We start from the raw sequence: 17193 nt of genomic DNA on the forward strand, positions 1-17193 counted from the left end.
ATTTGGCATAATCTTTGGATTGGAGATGAACTTACTTCATTCGTGCATCCATTAATTTTTAAGGAGTTAATTCAGTATCTACTATGTGCTAGATCTGAGCTATACACTGAGGAAGGAATAAGGTAAGAATCAAAGATCATGAAAATGATTTGAAGAAACGGTCTCCACCATATAGACAGGAATGATATGAAAAAGTAGACTTGACAATCTCCTACCTTGAGATGATGATGTGTTCTCTCCTGCAGTTGAGCCTCTTTAATTGTCTGTTTTATTCCAAAGTACTGGAATAAAAATGGAAAAATATAATCAATCATGTAGCTCTTTATAAAAAAAATGTTTTAAAAGTAGACCAACCCACCAGATGTTTCCAAATGCTCATCTGTTAAATGTCATGTAGATAACCAATTCAGACAATTGAGATTTTTGTTCTCAATGGGGTGACACCACCATACACACAATTTTTCTTACAACCAATCTATATGTCTTGTCTTTGACATAGGCCAAATATAGCTGGTTCTTGTAAAATTGTCCATCCCCCCCCCAAAAAACAAAAAGAATAATGAGAAATCATGAAAATAATTGTGTCTCAAAGCCAATAAAAACTTCTTCCGGATCCATTCCTTGCTGGAATCATGGCCTATGACTAAATGGCTATCAGTGCCGCTTCCATCCTGGCACATCCAGTTCCCAAGATGACCAATCTTTTATGGACCAACTTCAAATCCCTGCCCTGCCACCTCCTGTCATTGGAAGGTGGCTCACTGGAACTACTAACCACCTTGTTCTACAGGACTTTAGGAATGTTTAGCTTTTATTTCTCAGGAAGACATAGCCTTTGGCCACTGGTGGCCTCTGATGTCAATGGAACCTTATAAAACTTGAGTTCTTTCTTGCTCAATGAGACTATGACAGAATTTAGCTCCTCTCTGTAGCTGCCTTGGTTCACTAAAAATAAATTTCCAGACCTCTTTCATAAATCAGTGGGGCAGCACACCTAGTCTTAAATTAGCCAAGATGAAGACAAAGGCAAGATGGGCAAACTCATAAGCTGAAAAGAACACCAGAAAGCTAAGTAAGGCAGCTAAGAATAGACCACTTATTTCCTAAGAAAAATATTTAAGTAAATGTGAAAATATCTAATAAACCAATCAATGAGTTCATAGATATACAAAATATAATTTATCTTAGAGCAGGCAATTCTGCCGCATAGGCAGTCATAATATCAAAGCTTTTTTACTTCCTTTAAATTTATCAAGGTCTTCTTTAATTGCCATAAACACCTAAAGATGTGAGCAAATTAACACATAAAATTGCAGGATTTTAGCTGATACATATTCATGGATGCATGTTATTATGATCAGGCAAATAATGACCCAAGACATTGATAAATTTGGTAGGAGCAGAAGAAAAACACAGTGCACTGTTAGAATTCTCTGTGGATCACAGAATGGAATCTTTGATAAGCTTGGCTCCAAGAGACCATTCATAACAATTATTGTATTTCTGTAATTCTGCCGAGAGAGATCAGCAAATGTTTAATCAGTAGGCTTCATGAGAAATAATCTCCCCCAACACTTGAATGCTAGATTAGTGAGAAAGAATGTTAGCTTCTTGAAAGGCTAGTCCAAACTTTGATTCTCAGAATCTGTCTCCCATTCTTACTGGCATTCTTGCTTGTATTATGCTCTGCCACTTTGGTAGGACTAAGGATTTCCCAAACATTTGTGGGAATCTCAAGTTGCAGTTTTTCCAGCGTCTTCAGAATGAATGTCTTTGATTTATATAGAAATATATGTCTCGTGTGTTGGCTCACCAAAGGCTGCTGAACTGTGGTTATTTTTTAATCCCTGGCCTGCTAACCATTCTCATTAGAATGTAAGCTCACACAGCTACTACTCATTAAATCCTTTGTTCTTACCCAAACAGACAGTGCCCTTATGTGTTGGAAAGTGTATTTAGTTGGAACAGAGCTTGACTGCTTCTCATAAAAGAATCTGAGCAAAAGCTCAGGACAGAGTGAAAAGCTAAGACACAACTGCATGAACTGCAAAAGTCATGCAAAGTGCTCTAGAGAAAAGGCCATAATTGGCCAAGGGTGTGTCCCAAGTAGTAAAACACCTGCTTACCATGAGGCTCAGAGTTCAAATCACAGTACTGAAAACAATGATCCATAGACTTATGGCTTGAAAAGGAAATAATGTAGGAATGTTAATTAATTTCATCTGGGCCTATAAGATACTTCAAAATCATTCTCAACACAATATCTTAGTCCTTTCCAATTAACCTTCACAAGGAAGCACTTTAAAGTTCCTGGAACCAACAAAATTGAACTCTAGAATAGAAAAATACTGACACTTCTACCAAGCTAGCATTTTTTGAGTTTTTACTAGTTTCAGAAATTATGGCCTTTATCTATGAACTCATTTGTTCCTTACAAAAACCCTGACACAGGGGTTAATTTTGTCCTCACAGTAGTTGCTTTTTTTAAAGTCACATACAATGATCTTAGAGATCACTAGTCAACTATCAGCCTTCCCACTTCTATATGAGAAATCCCAGTTATTATACTGTGAGCTGGACTAACATTAAATGGGGAGAAAGTGGCAGCTGCTTGTGTTCTGTGGCTTCAAGGAATGATGGAAAAATTCACTCTACTCACATCTTCAAGTTCCAACTCCAATCACAGATCTGTCTACCCTAACCATGTTGGAAATGTCTCCGATTACTGAGGTGTGGCATAGGAATAAGGACACCAGCTCAAAAGGAACTTGACAAGGCAAGACTTTACTTCTGCAGAATGGCATGTTACTGACAGAAGCCAATTAAGCAAGCATGTTGGTTGGCAGTCTGCCCACGTTTTCTTCCTAACACATTACTGCTCCATATTCTGATTGGTCAGAACTTAGCTTCCCAATTTTACATAATTGGCTAGTTTGAAAGGAGTTATTAGTTTATCCAAGGAGTCAACCAAAACAAGGATACCTGAACAAAACAGAAACTTATCTGGAAAAATATTCTGACTCAGCTGGTACTCTACCACTTGAGCCATGCCTCCAGCCCCTAGAAAAGCAATTCTTTTTTGCCAATTCTGGGGCTTGAACTCTAGGCCTGGACTCTGTCCCTGAGTTTCTTTTGCTCAAGGCTAGCACTCTACCACTTGAGCCACAGCACCATTTCCAGCCTTTTCTGAATAGTTCATTGGAGATTAAGAGTCTCATAGACTTTCCTGCCCAGGTTGGCTTCAAACTGCAGTGTGCAGATCTCACCCTAGTGAGTAGGCAGGATTACAGGATGAGCAACCCATGCCTGGTTAAAAAAAAACAAAAAACAATCCTTATAACAAGATGTAGTTTAGTTAAAATAGCTCTTTGTATGATGGAGACTACCCTTAAAATGACAAGACTTACATCAAACAACCACTTTGACAGAAAAGATTCTAATTCCTACAAACAGAGGAGAACAGGTACAGTGGAGAAAACATGAAATGCAGAGCTCTCCCCCACCCCCAATACCACCCTGCCAGTTCCTTCACAGTAGTCTGACTTTGGGTGAATAACTCAGCCTCTCTGGACATAACTATAACCAAACCTACAGTACAAGATTGCATAAAGACTATTGAAACACATAGGAAAATAAATTTTCAAAGTAGAATGATGTAGATAATGGTTAACTACCATTACTAAATCTAGAATTCAATTATGGCACATGATTTCTTCCAGAATTCTTGTATCTAGACAGTGGTATTTGCACTCAGGTTCTGAGCCCAGTGGGAGAAAGATAGTTAAAGTCTTTGGGGAAATGGAGCACACAGAAGTCATGTGGAAGTGTTGGAAAAAAGAGTCTAGGGCTCTTACTTCCCAGCTATAATGATAGAAGGGAATTTGCCTGGAACTATCATCCCAGATACATAGTCTACATTTGGGTGTTACCATGGTCAGAAAATTCCCAGGCAGTCAGACACTTTCTAATTAGCTCTTGTAAAATGCAGATGTGATCATTAGAGAGTAAGTCATGGTGATGATGACATAAACATGGGATTGTTTAGAAAAGACCTAGGAATTTGAGAGTGAGCTGAGACTAAGAACATGAGTACATACTCTTTTATTTATTAATTAATATTGGTCAGTCCTGGGGCTAGAACTCAGGGTAAAGGCACTGTTCCTAGAGTCTTTAGCTCAAGGCAAGCACTCTACTACCTTGAGCCACAGCACCCCTTTCATTTTTCTGTGATTAATTGGAGATATGATTCTCACACACTTTCCTGTCCTGACTGGTTTCGAACCATGATCCTCAGATCTCAGCCTCCTGAGCATGAGCCACCCTACTCTTAATCAGTATAGACCTAGGTGAAGTAAACTAAAGATTCCCTGACATGGCATATCACTCTCTGCTCAAGCCCTTGGGGAGAGGGCCACACAGCCCTCCACTAACCTTTCACAAATTCAATTGAATGAGTTGGGCCTGAGTTAGGTCAACTTCAATTTGAATAAGTTGAACTGGCTACTTTGTCTAACCCTCAATCAGGTATGGCATGGTTTCAATTTTTCTTATTTTTCTCAAACCAGCCTTACACTAATGTGTCCTATTATTGACCAATTTCTGAACGCTGAGTCACATACACACACTATTTCCTCTTCTTCACATCCCATCGAACCCATCATACAATCCTTTCATTTCAATCATGTGTTTGCCTTGGGAAATCATTTCCTCTCCATCTTTGCCACCATACTTATTGCCCAAGCAGTCATCTGTCACCTTGGTAATTAGTGTAGATTACTGAAAAATCCCTACATCTGCTCCTATTCCAGTTCCCAACCTAGTCTCTGTAAAAGTAATTTGAAATAAAGAAAAGGAAGAAAAGAAGCCAGGTACTGGGAACTCACGCCTATAATCCCAGCTACTCTGGAGACTGAGGTCTGAGAATCTCTGTTAGAAGCCAGCTCTACAAGCCTCTTATCTCAAATCAACCAACAAAAAGAACTAGAAGTGTGGCTCATGTGGCAGAGCACCAGCCGTAAGTAAAAAAGTCAAGGAAGAAGGTTCTGAGTTCAAGCCCCAGTTACCAGAATGAGAGGGGACAAGAGGAGAAGAGAGGGAGAGAGTGGGAGGGAGAGAAAGAGAGAGGGAGGAAAGAGGAGAGAGAGGGAGGGAGAGAGAGAGAGAGATGGAGAGGTAGGGAGAGGGGAAGAGAGAGGGAGAGAGAATATCTCAGCACCCAACAAGTCACCAAGATGATCATATTAGTTGCCTATTGGGTCTTCAACATGATAAAGCATGCTGTCATTTGTGGACCTGGACACTCTATCCTTAACTGCTCATGCTATTTGGACAGCAATGTGAGCGTCATTCATCCACACTGGTGCACACATTGTCCCCTCAACAGAAATGCTCCCATCTGAACCCCCATCCATAGTACTCTTCCTCTACTTAGCAGAAACCAGTAAACGTATTCTTTGTCCAGGATTCCTTTAGGCCCTGCAACTATACCCTCTTCTAGAGTACTATTCTCTCCCCTTATATTTCACGCTGGAATTTATAAATACACAGATACGTCATTATTTTTTTCAGTCATTTTCCTACTAAGCAACAAGCACTCTGAAAGCAGGAATGGTGTCTGCTGTTCTGCTGGGCTTAGCAGTGACCTATGCCCGGGAACAACAACCATTTGTTGATGAACACTGAAACAATGAATACCAGGAACTCTTCAGACTGTGAGATGAAGACCTAGAGAACAGAGCCTGATGAGTTGACAAAACTCATCTCTGCTTCAGAAATTTGCATTGCAGGTCAAAGGTACAGATACACCATAGAGAGATTCAGAATGACTTTCGTAGAGATTTTTTTTAGAATAGTTCCTCATTTGTTGGGTGATGTTTAGAATAGTCCAAGTCACACTGTCATTGGGCTGATGACCCTAAGGGCATATCAGAGGCCAATTTGGACAGCAAGAAGGTTCTTGTGCTGATGTTGGCCTTCCTGTAATCCCTTCTGCTGTGGTCTGAATGTTTCAATTTCTATGTTGAAGTTCTCGCCCTAAGGAGGTCATGTAGGTCAAGAGGGTGACTCTCTCGATGTTTGGGGCCAGTGCCCTAAGATACTCCACATTCTTGGACCCAATTTCCCAAACTACTCTATGTGCTTTCCACATGAGACAACCTTTCAGTTCTTTGAAGACAACTTAAAAGCCACATCTGAACTCTTCTCCTTTATCTTTTATGCTTTCTCAGCTTTAGTTTTTAATTTATGGATTATGCCTTGCTATCTTATGTCATTCATTCTTATAAGCTACCTTAAATCCTGAGTGGCATAAAACTATATATAAATAAATATTTACTTTTTTTCCTATATGCAACAATTCAAGGTTTCTCCTCAGTACTCTTACATTCCCACTTCAGTTCCTTTCTCTGATCATAGGGACACTAGGACAAGGTTATTTCCAAACACAGTCTACAGCATCATTGCTACCAAGTCCACAGTGGAGTCTCTGGGAGTGATGGCTTAGGACCAATAGGAAGACCTGGAGAAAATAACCAATCCTTCACCACATTAGCAGTTCCTTTTTGATGAGAGCTATTAGTGACCTGCTCAGACTTTAGAAACCTCTAAGACTTGAATTGATAGCTGGCATCGCATGTGAACTGGAACATTTGAGCCACAGAAATAGAGATCCCTTTTCCCTCACACTAACTCTAGATCTACCCCCTCTTTCCTCTCTCTTTTTCTGCTACCCTCAAAAACCCTTCTCTCTGCTATATTTCAGACCATTCCTTTCCACTGTTGCAAGAACAGCCACCCCCTACACATATACTTGTCCCTGTTTCAGGAGCATTTCCAGATCTCTCTAACAGCAAGCAATTTTCTTCTGCACATAAAGTGCTCTGGTTTTCCCTATCCTAAAAAAATACTAATCATGAAATATTTAATATCCTCCCTTGCCCAAAGCTGACATCCTAGCTCTTTCTGCTCAAGCATGAGTAAGCCCTTGGCAAAGCATCGCCCCTTCAGCAATGGCCTGGCGGGTGCAGGGTTCTGCAGGTCCTCGAGTTAATATTGGTTTGGGGGGAATGGTAAAGAATCCAAAATGATAAATAAAAGATGAGCTATGGAAGTGAATGTGTATTTAGAAATAGGGAGAATGCAATGCAATATTATCTTTTGGAAATAAAAAGTCCTACAAACATCAGCAAAGCTACAATAATAAATATTTTACTTGCTAACAGTCTGGTGTCTAACATTTTCTTCTATATATTTTTGCTGCACTCTCTGAGTTTGCATCTTTAGAGGTGATTCCATCTGTTTTCCAGTCTACTTAATTTTTTAATTGCATATTTATAGTTTAGAGAAGTTTTAGCTACCTACATTTTTATTGGGAATTCAAGTTTGTGGGATTTTTTTTTCATTTTGTAAAATTTTCTTAGGTTTCTTTTAGATCTGAGCTGAAAGATTTCACAACATGCCAAGTTTTCTTTTGCTATGACTAATCCCGAGACATCTTTGAGCTGACAACACCCTAAACCAGTTCATCAGTTATGTCTCATCATCATGGTACATTATGTATTTTAGATTATCTTATCTGATAGATAATATTTGCATTCTAATGAAGCCTTAAGACAAACCAGATCCTTTACTTATAATTTTGTGTATCTTATATTGAAAGCACTTTCCACCTACTGCCTTCTGGCTCTGTACATTTTATATATTTTCTCCTCCACTACCCACATTTTTTGGTTCCAAATGCCAGATATCAAAGGATTTGTCCACATTTGGTATCAATGCCAGATAAGTTGGCCAGTGGGTGGATAAACTTGTGGGACTGTTCTCAGTAATTTAATTCTTGTTACCCATATGCAAAGTATGTATCAACTTGAATTCTGACTCTTGGCTTCCTTAGCTGGTGCTTGACTGCTAAGCAGACATCCTGCTTTCTGTGCAGGAAAACCTGGGTTAAGAAGAGAACTCTTACTTTACTTCAATCAAATATCTGACTAAGCTTTGCAGATGATGTGGCTGTGGAGAAGGCCTAGGAAAGGTCCAGGCATGTTAGGATCCAGAGTATAGAGGCCTTATTTACTCTGTGGTAAATCTTCCTTTGCTGTTAAGTGTCCTCAAGAAGCATGCTGGAGGATGTGCTAGAACACTTTCCAGTCCTGTCCCTTTGTTTGGATCTCCCTTCTCTGACACCTAGCCCCTTGGTTTTGGTTTCTACTCCACCCTATTGGTAGTCAGCCAGGTCTAGTTAACTACCTAGTAACAAAATACCTTTTAAGTCTTTGTTCATTTCAAAGCATCTGTCTTGTTTTCTGAATCAGCCCAGTTCCTTGCCTCTTACCTCCTGACTCTTTCACTATCTTGTTAACCCTCTAGCTGAACTCCCCTGGGCTCCTTGTCCTCTTTTCACTTTCTAAGTGATGGCCTCTTGCTAACTGTTGCCACTGGAAACACCGTTCCTTGGAATTCTTATTCACTCTCAGAATTTATTGTCTTTTTTTTTTTTTTTGCATGTTTGAGTCTCTTCTCTCTAGAGTCAAACCTCAATGTCTGCCAACACCTAATTTAACACTTCATCCCAATGTCTTTTCTCAAAACCAGATCTCCTGTCTTAACTGCTCTTTGTCTTTTAAAGATGAGCAAACTGTTGAATTTCCTTTCTACCTTGACCAAATTTTTTCTTCCCTTTCTGACTATCCCACTCTGATTCTAAACTTAGCATCTTTAAACTATAGCAAAAGTGCCTCAATCATTCTAGAGAATTGTCAGTCCATCCAGATAGTTTTTCTTTCTCCCTAAAATTGCCAAATGCTTTAAAAAATCTTTCTTATGCTATAATTAAGGTTTATCTTATATATGCAGCAATAACTAACACTTACCAAGTGCTTACAGTGTACTAAGCATTTCCCAAACACATGTTAATGGTTATTTAATAATAGCCAGTATTATCTCTATTATAATGATTATAATCTCTAATTTAAATGAAGAACCTAGGTCTTACAAAGATATGAGAAACATATTCAGCATCACATAGAAAGTGATAGAACCTTAATTTAGATACAGATATTTGACTACAAATAGCCATGAGCTTACTCATCAATAACTAATGATAATAACCACCAATTATACATCACTTGCTATGTGCTCCATAAAGCACAAAGCTTCCCTATGAGTTTACACTATTATTATCACTTTTTGTAGAGGGGGAAATACACGTTCTCTATATGAGTTTCTCTTCGTTAGTAATGAGAGAACCACCATTGGTTTCTGGACCATGTGATATTAGGTAGAATGTCACCAGACTGTTTTTCTGTTTCTCTGTTCTGCTGACTTCCCTCAACTTTAATGTCTTAACATTTCTATTCTATAAGGTCTTTTTATGCATTTTTTACTACAAGTTTTATTTTGTAATAGTTTCAAAATTACAAATATTGTGAATGAGCACTGGTGGTTCATCCCTATAATACTAGCTACTTGGAAGGAAGGCTGAGATCTGAAGATCAATCACAATTTGAAACCAGTTTAGGTAGAAAAGTCCGTAAAACTCTTATCAACAATTAACCAGCCAAAGCCTGTGGTTCAAGTGGTAGAGTGCCAGCCTTGAGTGAGAAAGACAAGCAAGAGTGCAAGTTTCTGAGTTCAAACACCAGTACTGGGGGAAAAAATTCCAAGTGCAGTAAAGAATTCTTTCCGAACCATTTCAGCACAAACTACAGTGCTTGACTACTGCCCTATAACCCCTAAACAATTTAATATACATTTCCTCCAGACAAGTGCATTTTCTACATGGCTATAATAAAACCATCAAGACAAGAAAGTTAACACTGATACATCATTACCACCTACTTTCCACCCCCATTTAATTTCTACCAATTGTCCGAACATATTTTTCATGACAAGAAGAGTTCATGCAGATTTTCTTTTTCTTTTTCTCTTTCTTTCTTTATCTTATATTTGAGGGGGTGCCATTACTTGGGCTTGAACTCAAGGTCTAAGTACTGTACTTCAGCTTTCTGCTCAAGGCCAGTGCTCTACCACTTGAGTCACATCTCCACTTCTGACTTTTTGCTGGTTAATTAGATATAAGATAGTCATGGACTTTTCTACTTGGGCTGATTTATAACTGTGAACCTCAGATCTCAGCCTTCTAAAATCCTCAGATCTGTTTTGTGTGTGTGTGTGTGTGTGTGTGTGTTTCTTCATTTGGGGGTGTAATTATTACCAGTATGGCTGCAAATTAGTGATTTTCTAATGTAATTATTTCTTCCACATTGGCATTAACATTTCACAATCTACTTTTCATTTATTTTTATTATTATGGGCTCATGGATTTTGTTTTACTCAGCATTATGAGCTTTGGTTAACATCTACTTAGAAGATAAAATGATCTCAGAGTTGATAGCACTCCTTCACAAAGGTTTCTGTTTCCTTTGCATTTCTTTGACACACTGAATAATTCTCTTGAGTCCTTCCTCTTGAGTCCTTCCTTATGTCCTGGGGCATTAAAAATTTCTGGATTTCTTTTTTACTTTCCCCGTCACAGTCCTGTCATCAACCATTTCTCCAAAAAAATAGTTATGTTTTTGTTGTAGAGAACTTTTTGGGGTTGGGTTGGGCTTTTTTTTCTTTCTTTTTATTTTTGGTCCGTCATAGGGCTTGAACTCTGGATCTGGGCACTGTCCCTCAGCTCTTCAGCTCAAAGCTAGCACTTGAGCCACAGAGCCACTTCTGGTTTTGTTTGTTTGTTTGTTTGTTTGTTTATCAGTCATGAGACTTGAACTCTGGGCCTGGGCGCTGTCCCTCAGCTCTTCATCTCAAGGCAAGCGCTCTACAACTTGAGCCACAGCACCACTTCTGCTTATGTGGTGCTGAGAAATCGAACCCAGGGCCTCATGCATGCAAGGCAAGCGCTCTACCACTGAGCCACCTTCCTAGCCCCTATTTTTTTCTTTTTATGAGAGTTTTATCTTGGAGCCTGGGCTGGTCTGAAACTCATTACCACCCTTTTAAACCTCCCAAGTTCTGAGATTATAGGTGTGTACCAACGTGTTCAACTTATGATGGCTTTTTATATAGAATAATATTCAGCAATAAAGAGTTGATTTCAAAGTATCATCATTGTGACTGTGGTGTCAGTACTTGAAGGTTTTCTTGTTGATCAGAGTTCGAACACAGTCATTCCTTGATACCATGGGAAGATTGGTTCCAGGACTCCCATGAATAACAATATTTAAGAATGCTCACGTTCTTTATATAAACTTGCATAGTATTTGTATACAACATATGCAAACCCTCATGCAGACTCACCCACCGCAGACTCACCCACCTTAGACTAATGGTAACACATGATACAATGCAAATGTTACATAAATAGTTGAAACTTCATTGTTTAGGGAATAGTGCCAAGAACAATATTGTACATATTCAGTGTAGATGCAATCCTTGAAAAATACTTTCCATCAGCATTTGATTGAATCTGCAGATGCAGAACTATAAATATGAAGACCCAAGTATATATGCATAGATACATAAACATACAAATGTATGTCTGCACTTACAGCTCTATATCTTAGAAACAAAAATTTTACATAAATACTTTCAATTCTGATCTTATATCACTTAAGCTCATATTTCTATTTTTACAAATTCATAACTCCTTTCTGAAATAGTAGAGAGTATGGCTCTCATTATTCGGTGCACTGACTGATACAATTCTCTTCCCATAGGAACTCCTCCATCTCACCTTCCTCTACAGCAGCTTCTGGCTTATGATCTCTGAACTGAATTATTCAGGGAGCTCAGCCCTTTTATAATGGACCAGGAAAACGCACTTTGTACAATAGGAACTGAATTTACATCCTTGATAGAATAATTTTTTAAAATTACCCACTTGAAGCTTTGTTTACATAAAATTTAGTCTTAATTTAGAAAAAAACCACAACTTAGTTTAAAAAGATAATGTCTCAAAAAAGCAAGAAGCCTAAATTTTATATATTTTGATAACAAAAGGTCTTTGTTTTGCCTCTGCATCTAGTCTGCTGCTGTAGCATGGAGAGTATCTGACCTTTATTTTTTCCAGTTCTCTGATTAATAAAAATATGCTAATTATTTTCTTTAAGAGTCTCTATCACAACATGAATTGCATGTTGACTCTTAGATTCTATCTTGCCAGGTTGTCTAAAATCTCCTACTTGAATATTTGTGACAATTAGAGACCCCTGTCTTCTTAAGAGGTTCACCCTTCCTGCCTATCTCTTAAAATCTCTGCATCTGAGAACTTGGCTCTTTTATCCTACCTATATCCTGATTCAAGATGCTTTCTTCTTCCAACTACCACAATTGTAAGCATTTCATAACAGAACCAAGACAGTCTTCGTCAAAATATCATATTTAATTTAGTTGATTTGTTTGCCAATGGAGATGTGCACAGACGCAGTGTGGTATAAAATGAACAGGTGTAGTTCATGCATATAGCTTCATTACTTTTATATTCCACCATAAATATAATAAACATATTTTAAGAAATATTTGTTCCTCAGGGATTCCAGAGAGATTAAAGAATATGGCTAACCACAAACAAAAGGTACATTTAAATTTCTTAGGTTTAAACTAGGACTTTGGGGAACATTGTGAAGGCCTGGATTCGACTCTACTATGTATCCCAGTACGATGTGCCACTGTCTATAGACTGTATAATAACAATAGTAACTTACCTGTATTATTATTTATGTTCCTCAGGAAAACCTTTTAAAGTAGGTGAAAGAAAGCATATAACATGCATATACACACCTGATAAATGGCAGACTTAAAATGCTATCCGAGTCTTCATTCAACCCACACATCATGCTGCCTTTCCAGACTAGATTATATTTGTAACAGGTTTCCAATTCCTCAACCAAATCTCCTTATGATGTGCATCCAAACTCCTTTCCATCTAATGAAGTATATAAATCAAGTCAATCAAGTCTGACATCATGGGAAAAATGCCTTCTGAAAAGATGTTTTGTTAAAGATAGTTGGCTTATTAAAAATAAAGCTACATTTTTCCCTTCAAATTAAAGAGAAAAGAATCTCAACAAGTGTGCAACCAGGCTAAATTCAGAAATCAGAAAACCCAATATTAATTATAGGTAGTTTTTAACTGACAAAACAGAGCAAATTCTTTTTCTTTTTCTGAATTATCATTTTTATATGAAGACAGGATAATAATTCCATGCATAGGCTACTTTTTAAAGATAGCTACACTACATCCAGAGGAATATAAGAAGACAAAGAAGGTTTAGTTATTTCATGATCATTGCTAAGATCAATAATTACAGTTTCTAGGGTGTGTGTGTGTGTGTGTGTGTGTGTGTGTGTGCGTGCGTGTGTGCGTGTGTGCTGGTACTAAGGCTTGAACTCAGGACCTCATACTCTCGCTTAGCTTTACACTAAAGACTGAAACTCTACCACCTGAACCATAGCTTCATATTTTTTTTTGCTGATTAATTAGAGATAACTGTTGCTCAGATTAAGCTTCAAAATGTAACCTTCAGATCTTAGCCTTTTGAGAAGGGTTATAGTTATGAGCCACCAGTGACAGAATTATTTCAATTGTAATGAGGAGTTCTATCAGTATGAGTAATATTTATTGTTTTATTATTATAACTTTAGCATATGTTTAGTATTTTAAACTTCAGAAACATAATGAAGAATATTTAAATTATATACGTTTTTTCCACCAAGCAGTTGTTCATAACAAACCAGTTACTACTGGTTTCTATTAATTTTCTTTGCATATATGGTTCTGTTTATGCAAATTTAGTATCACAGAGAAAAGTTTTAGTTCTTTTTTTGTATCAGTTACATTTTCTATAACATTAAACTAAGTAATGCGATATTAGTGGATTATTGTCTACAGAATGTGCCCTAATTTATTTATCTCTAGCAGAAATATTAGCTTTTTTATTTTCATTATTTCAAGTAACAATGCAATAAATGATTTTGCATGGAAATATTCATCAGCAATTCTGGATATATTCCCAGCTGTAAAATTGTTGCATCAAAGGGAACACATTCTTTCAAAGTATGCTGGTTCATGTTGTTCAATCATTTCCAGAAAAATTATATCAGTTTATATATCGACCAACAAAGTATCAAAAATAATGGTAGAATTTAACATTTTAACGTGGCATTGCCAGTTTTATAGTTTATATCTTATTATTTGCATTAATTTGTATACACTTAACTGTTAATACAACTGAAGTGTGTGTGTGTGTGTGTGTGCGCGCGTGCACATGCACATGTATGCACGCGTGTCAGTACTGGGACTTGAAATCAGGTACTAATGCTCTCATTTTGCTTTTTGCTCTGGTTTTTTACTGGTCAACTGGGGATAAGAGTCTCTCAGATTTGTCTTCCAGGTCTGGCTTCAAACTCAGATCTCAGACTCCTGAGTGACACATGTGATCAGCACCCCACTAATACACATTAACCTCTGAATGTATTTATACATTGAGATTTTATATATATATATATTGTATTTTAAACATATACATGTATATATTATCTTGTATATATTTGTCTCATGTCATCTACTTGTTACTATTATTCACATTATTGCTTTAAATGTATTTTCATATATGGATAATTTTTCATACCTTTCACATATGTATATATGTATTGTGTGCCTCTGTATACCTATGGACCTTGACATACATGTTGTCAACATAGTCAGTTTATTTGCTTTTGAAATTGTTATTTAAAATAATTAAATTTAATGTTTCAGGGGCTGGGAAGGTGGCTCAGTGGTAGAGTGCTTGCCTTGCATGCATGAGGCACTGGATTGTATTCCTCAGTATCATATAAGCAGAAAAAAGCTGGAAGTGGTGCTGTAGCTCAAGTGATGAGGCACTAACCTTGAGCTGAAGAGCTGAGGGACAGCACCCAGGCCCAGAGTTCAGGTCCTAAAAAATTAATGTTTCACTGCATGTTTAGAACATCCAATGTTTAAAACATATCACTACAAATGCAGAATCGTTCATCAGTCAGTTCGTTTGTTGCTGGTCAGTTTACATTAAACCAGGCTTCTTTGGGAGTCTTAATAAGCCCTAACCAGCAATCTCTACTGCAATTCTAGACAGCTGCGAATTATACAAAACTATACTTCTAAATCCAGCCTTCCATAACCATTTTGAATGGGGCTTTGAACTGACCGAGAACCCTCTGGGAGCTATGTTTCTATCCAGATATAACATTATTTCCTGGATCTAAGAACTCAACCTTATCAAAAGTACCTCAAGAATCTTCTAGGGGACATTAAACACCTATTGCCAAATAATATTTTGATGAGTTAAGTATAAATAAATGTGAACCACAGGGGCTATATTTTCTCTAAATAAACAAGTATATAAAATGAAAAGGTGCCAGGCTAAATAGATTTAGATCTGTTTGGAAGGAAAAATGAGTTTAATTCAGGGCTAAAATATAATTCATTTATCAACTGTATATCTGATCTCAAAATAAGTTGCATCTGAGGTGGCCACAAGTTTCAATAATCCCTGGGAGAAGATAAAAATTCCAAGTGTATTTCTCTTCAACCTACATTCTAAGTCCCTTTGTGGCAATATTTTTAACAGGAAAAATAATATACAAAATGCATTACTTTTCCTTTCATTTCACTTCAGCATTGTGAAGTATTAAGATTCTCATGAAGCAGATGCAGCCTCCCCTGCACTCCAAGCTGAGCCAGCCTGCGTGTGTGGAGGAAAGGTAGAGAGCAGTGGCACAGAACTACCTTCGAGGATTCTAGCTGATCACAGCCAAAACTGCCATCTGTCCATGCTGAAATCTGTCAATTGTGACTATGAAATCTCTAGTTGAACCAATAAGTGACTGTATCTTACCTTACCTTTTATTGTAATCCATACATCTTGCACTCATTCTTTTCTCAAAGAAGAAAAGTTTGAACTAGTCCCTACGTGTGTACATGAAATGGGAGTGTTGGGGTAAAAAGCAAAAGGAGGTGGGCTTTGGAATCAAGCAATCTTAGAGTCAAATCCTACTGACTATGTGGCATTGAATTTGCCATTGACTTCTCTGTACTTCCATTTGCTTATCTGTGAAATGAGCAGAAATATCTCTCCTGCCACATTCACTGGTATCAGGAGAACAATAAATGTCTAGTCTTGAAGGATGCCAGTGGCTTTCACCTATAATCTTAGCTACTCAGGAGACTAAGGTCTAAAGATGACAGATCAAAGCCAGTGTGGGCAGAAAAGTGCTTGAGGATTTATCACCAATTAACCAGCAAAGAGCCAGAGGCTCAGGTATGGTAGAGCACCAGGCTTGAGTGAAAAAGCCAAGCAAGAGTGACAGGCCCTGAGATTAAGCCCCAGTTACTAACAAATACACAAGTCTGATCTTCTAGAGTTCCTTAGTATATTACATTTTCTTGGTCCCTTCTTGTAATTTTCTCACTCACATAATTATAAATAAGCTGGACATGGTAGTTCATATCTGTAATCCTAGCTAAGGGGATGCTTAAATGAGAGGATCATAGTCCAAGCTCATCCAGACAAAAACAGACAGGATACTACCTGAAAAATAGCTAAAGCAAAAAGGTTTGGGGAGGGGGCACATGGTTTGAGTGGTAGAAAGCCTACCTAGCTCTGACTTCAAACTCTAGTACCATATTAAATAAATAAGTAAATGCAAACATAAATAAATAAAAGAATTTAAAAATAAGAACAGTGTTACAAATAAGACTAAAGCTTCAGGAATATTTAGCCATAATTTTACTTTTGTGTTACAAAAAAGACTAAAGCTTGGGCTGGGAAGGTGGCTCAGTAGTAGAGCGCTTGCCTTGCATGCCTGAGGCTCTGGGTTCGATTCCTCAGCACCACATAAGCAAAAAGAAAAAAGCTGGAAGTGGCGCTGTGGCTCAAGTTGTAGAGCGCTAGCCTTGAGCTGAAGAGCTGAGGGACAGTGCCCAGGGCCAGAGTTCAGACCCCACGACTGGACCCAAAAAAAAAAAAAAAAAAGACTAAAGCTTTAGGAATATTTAGCCATAATTTTACTTTTGGAAGTAATCTATTCCTTAACATAATGCTTTCCCTATTTGAAATACCTAGGAATCTTACTTTGCTGTCTAATTTGTTTTTTATTTACAATTTTATCTAAAATCCCGTAGAAATAAACAAGAAAAAAAAAACAGAGAGAATTTCA

The 17193-nt window shown here is 37.6% G+C and overlaps 1 long non-coding RNA gene across 1 annotated transcript in view; it reads right to left on the bottom strand.

Moving 5' to 3' along the window:
- Positions 1-17193, bottom strand: part of LOC122107296 — a 44530-nt gene that overhangs the window by 22540 nt on the left and 4797 nt on the right. The window contains exon 3 of the long non-coding RNA XR_006147327.1: positions 216-281. This is a non-coding gene — a long non-coding RNA (uncharacterized LOC122107296). The remainder of the gene's footprint in view (positions 1-215; positions 282-17193) is intronic.

This window comes from Dipodomys spectabilis, unplaced genomic scaffold (genome assembly GCF_019054845.1).
Source record: "Dipodomys spectabilis isolate Male_0828 unplaced genomic scaffold, ASM1905484v1 ptg000050l, whole genome shotgun sequence".
In the NCBI taxonomy this organism is placed as follows: domain Eukaryota; kingdom Metazoa; phylum Chordata; class Mammalia; order Rodentia; family Heteromyidae; genus Dipodomys; species Dipodomys spectabilis.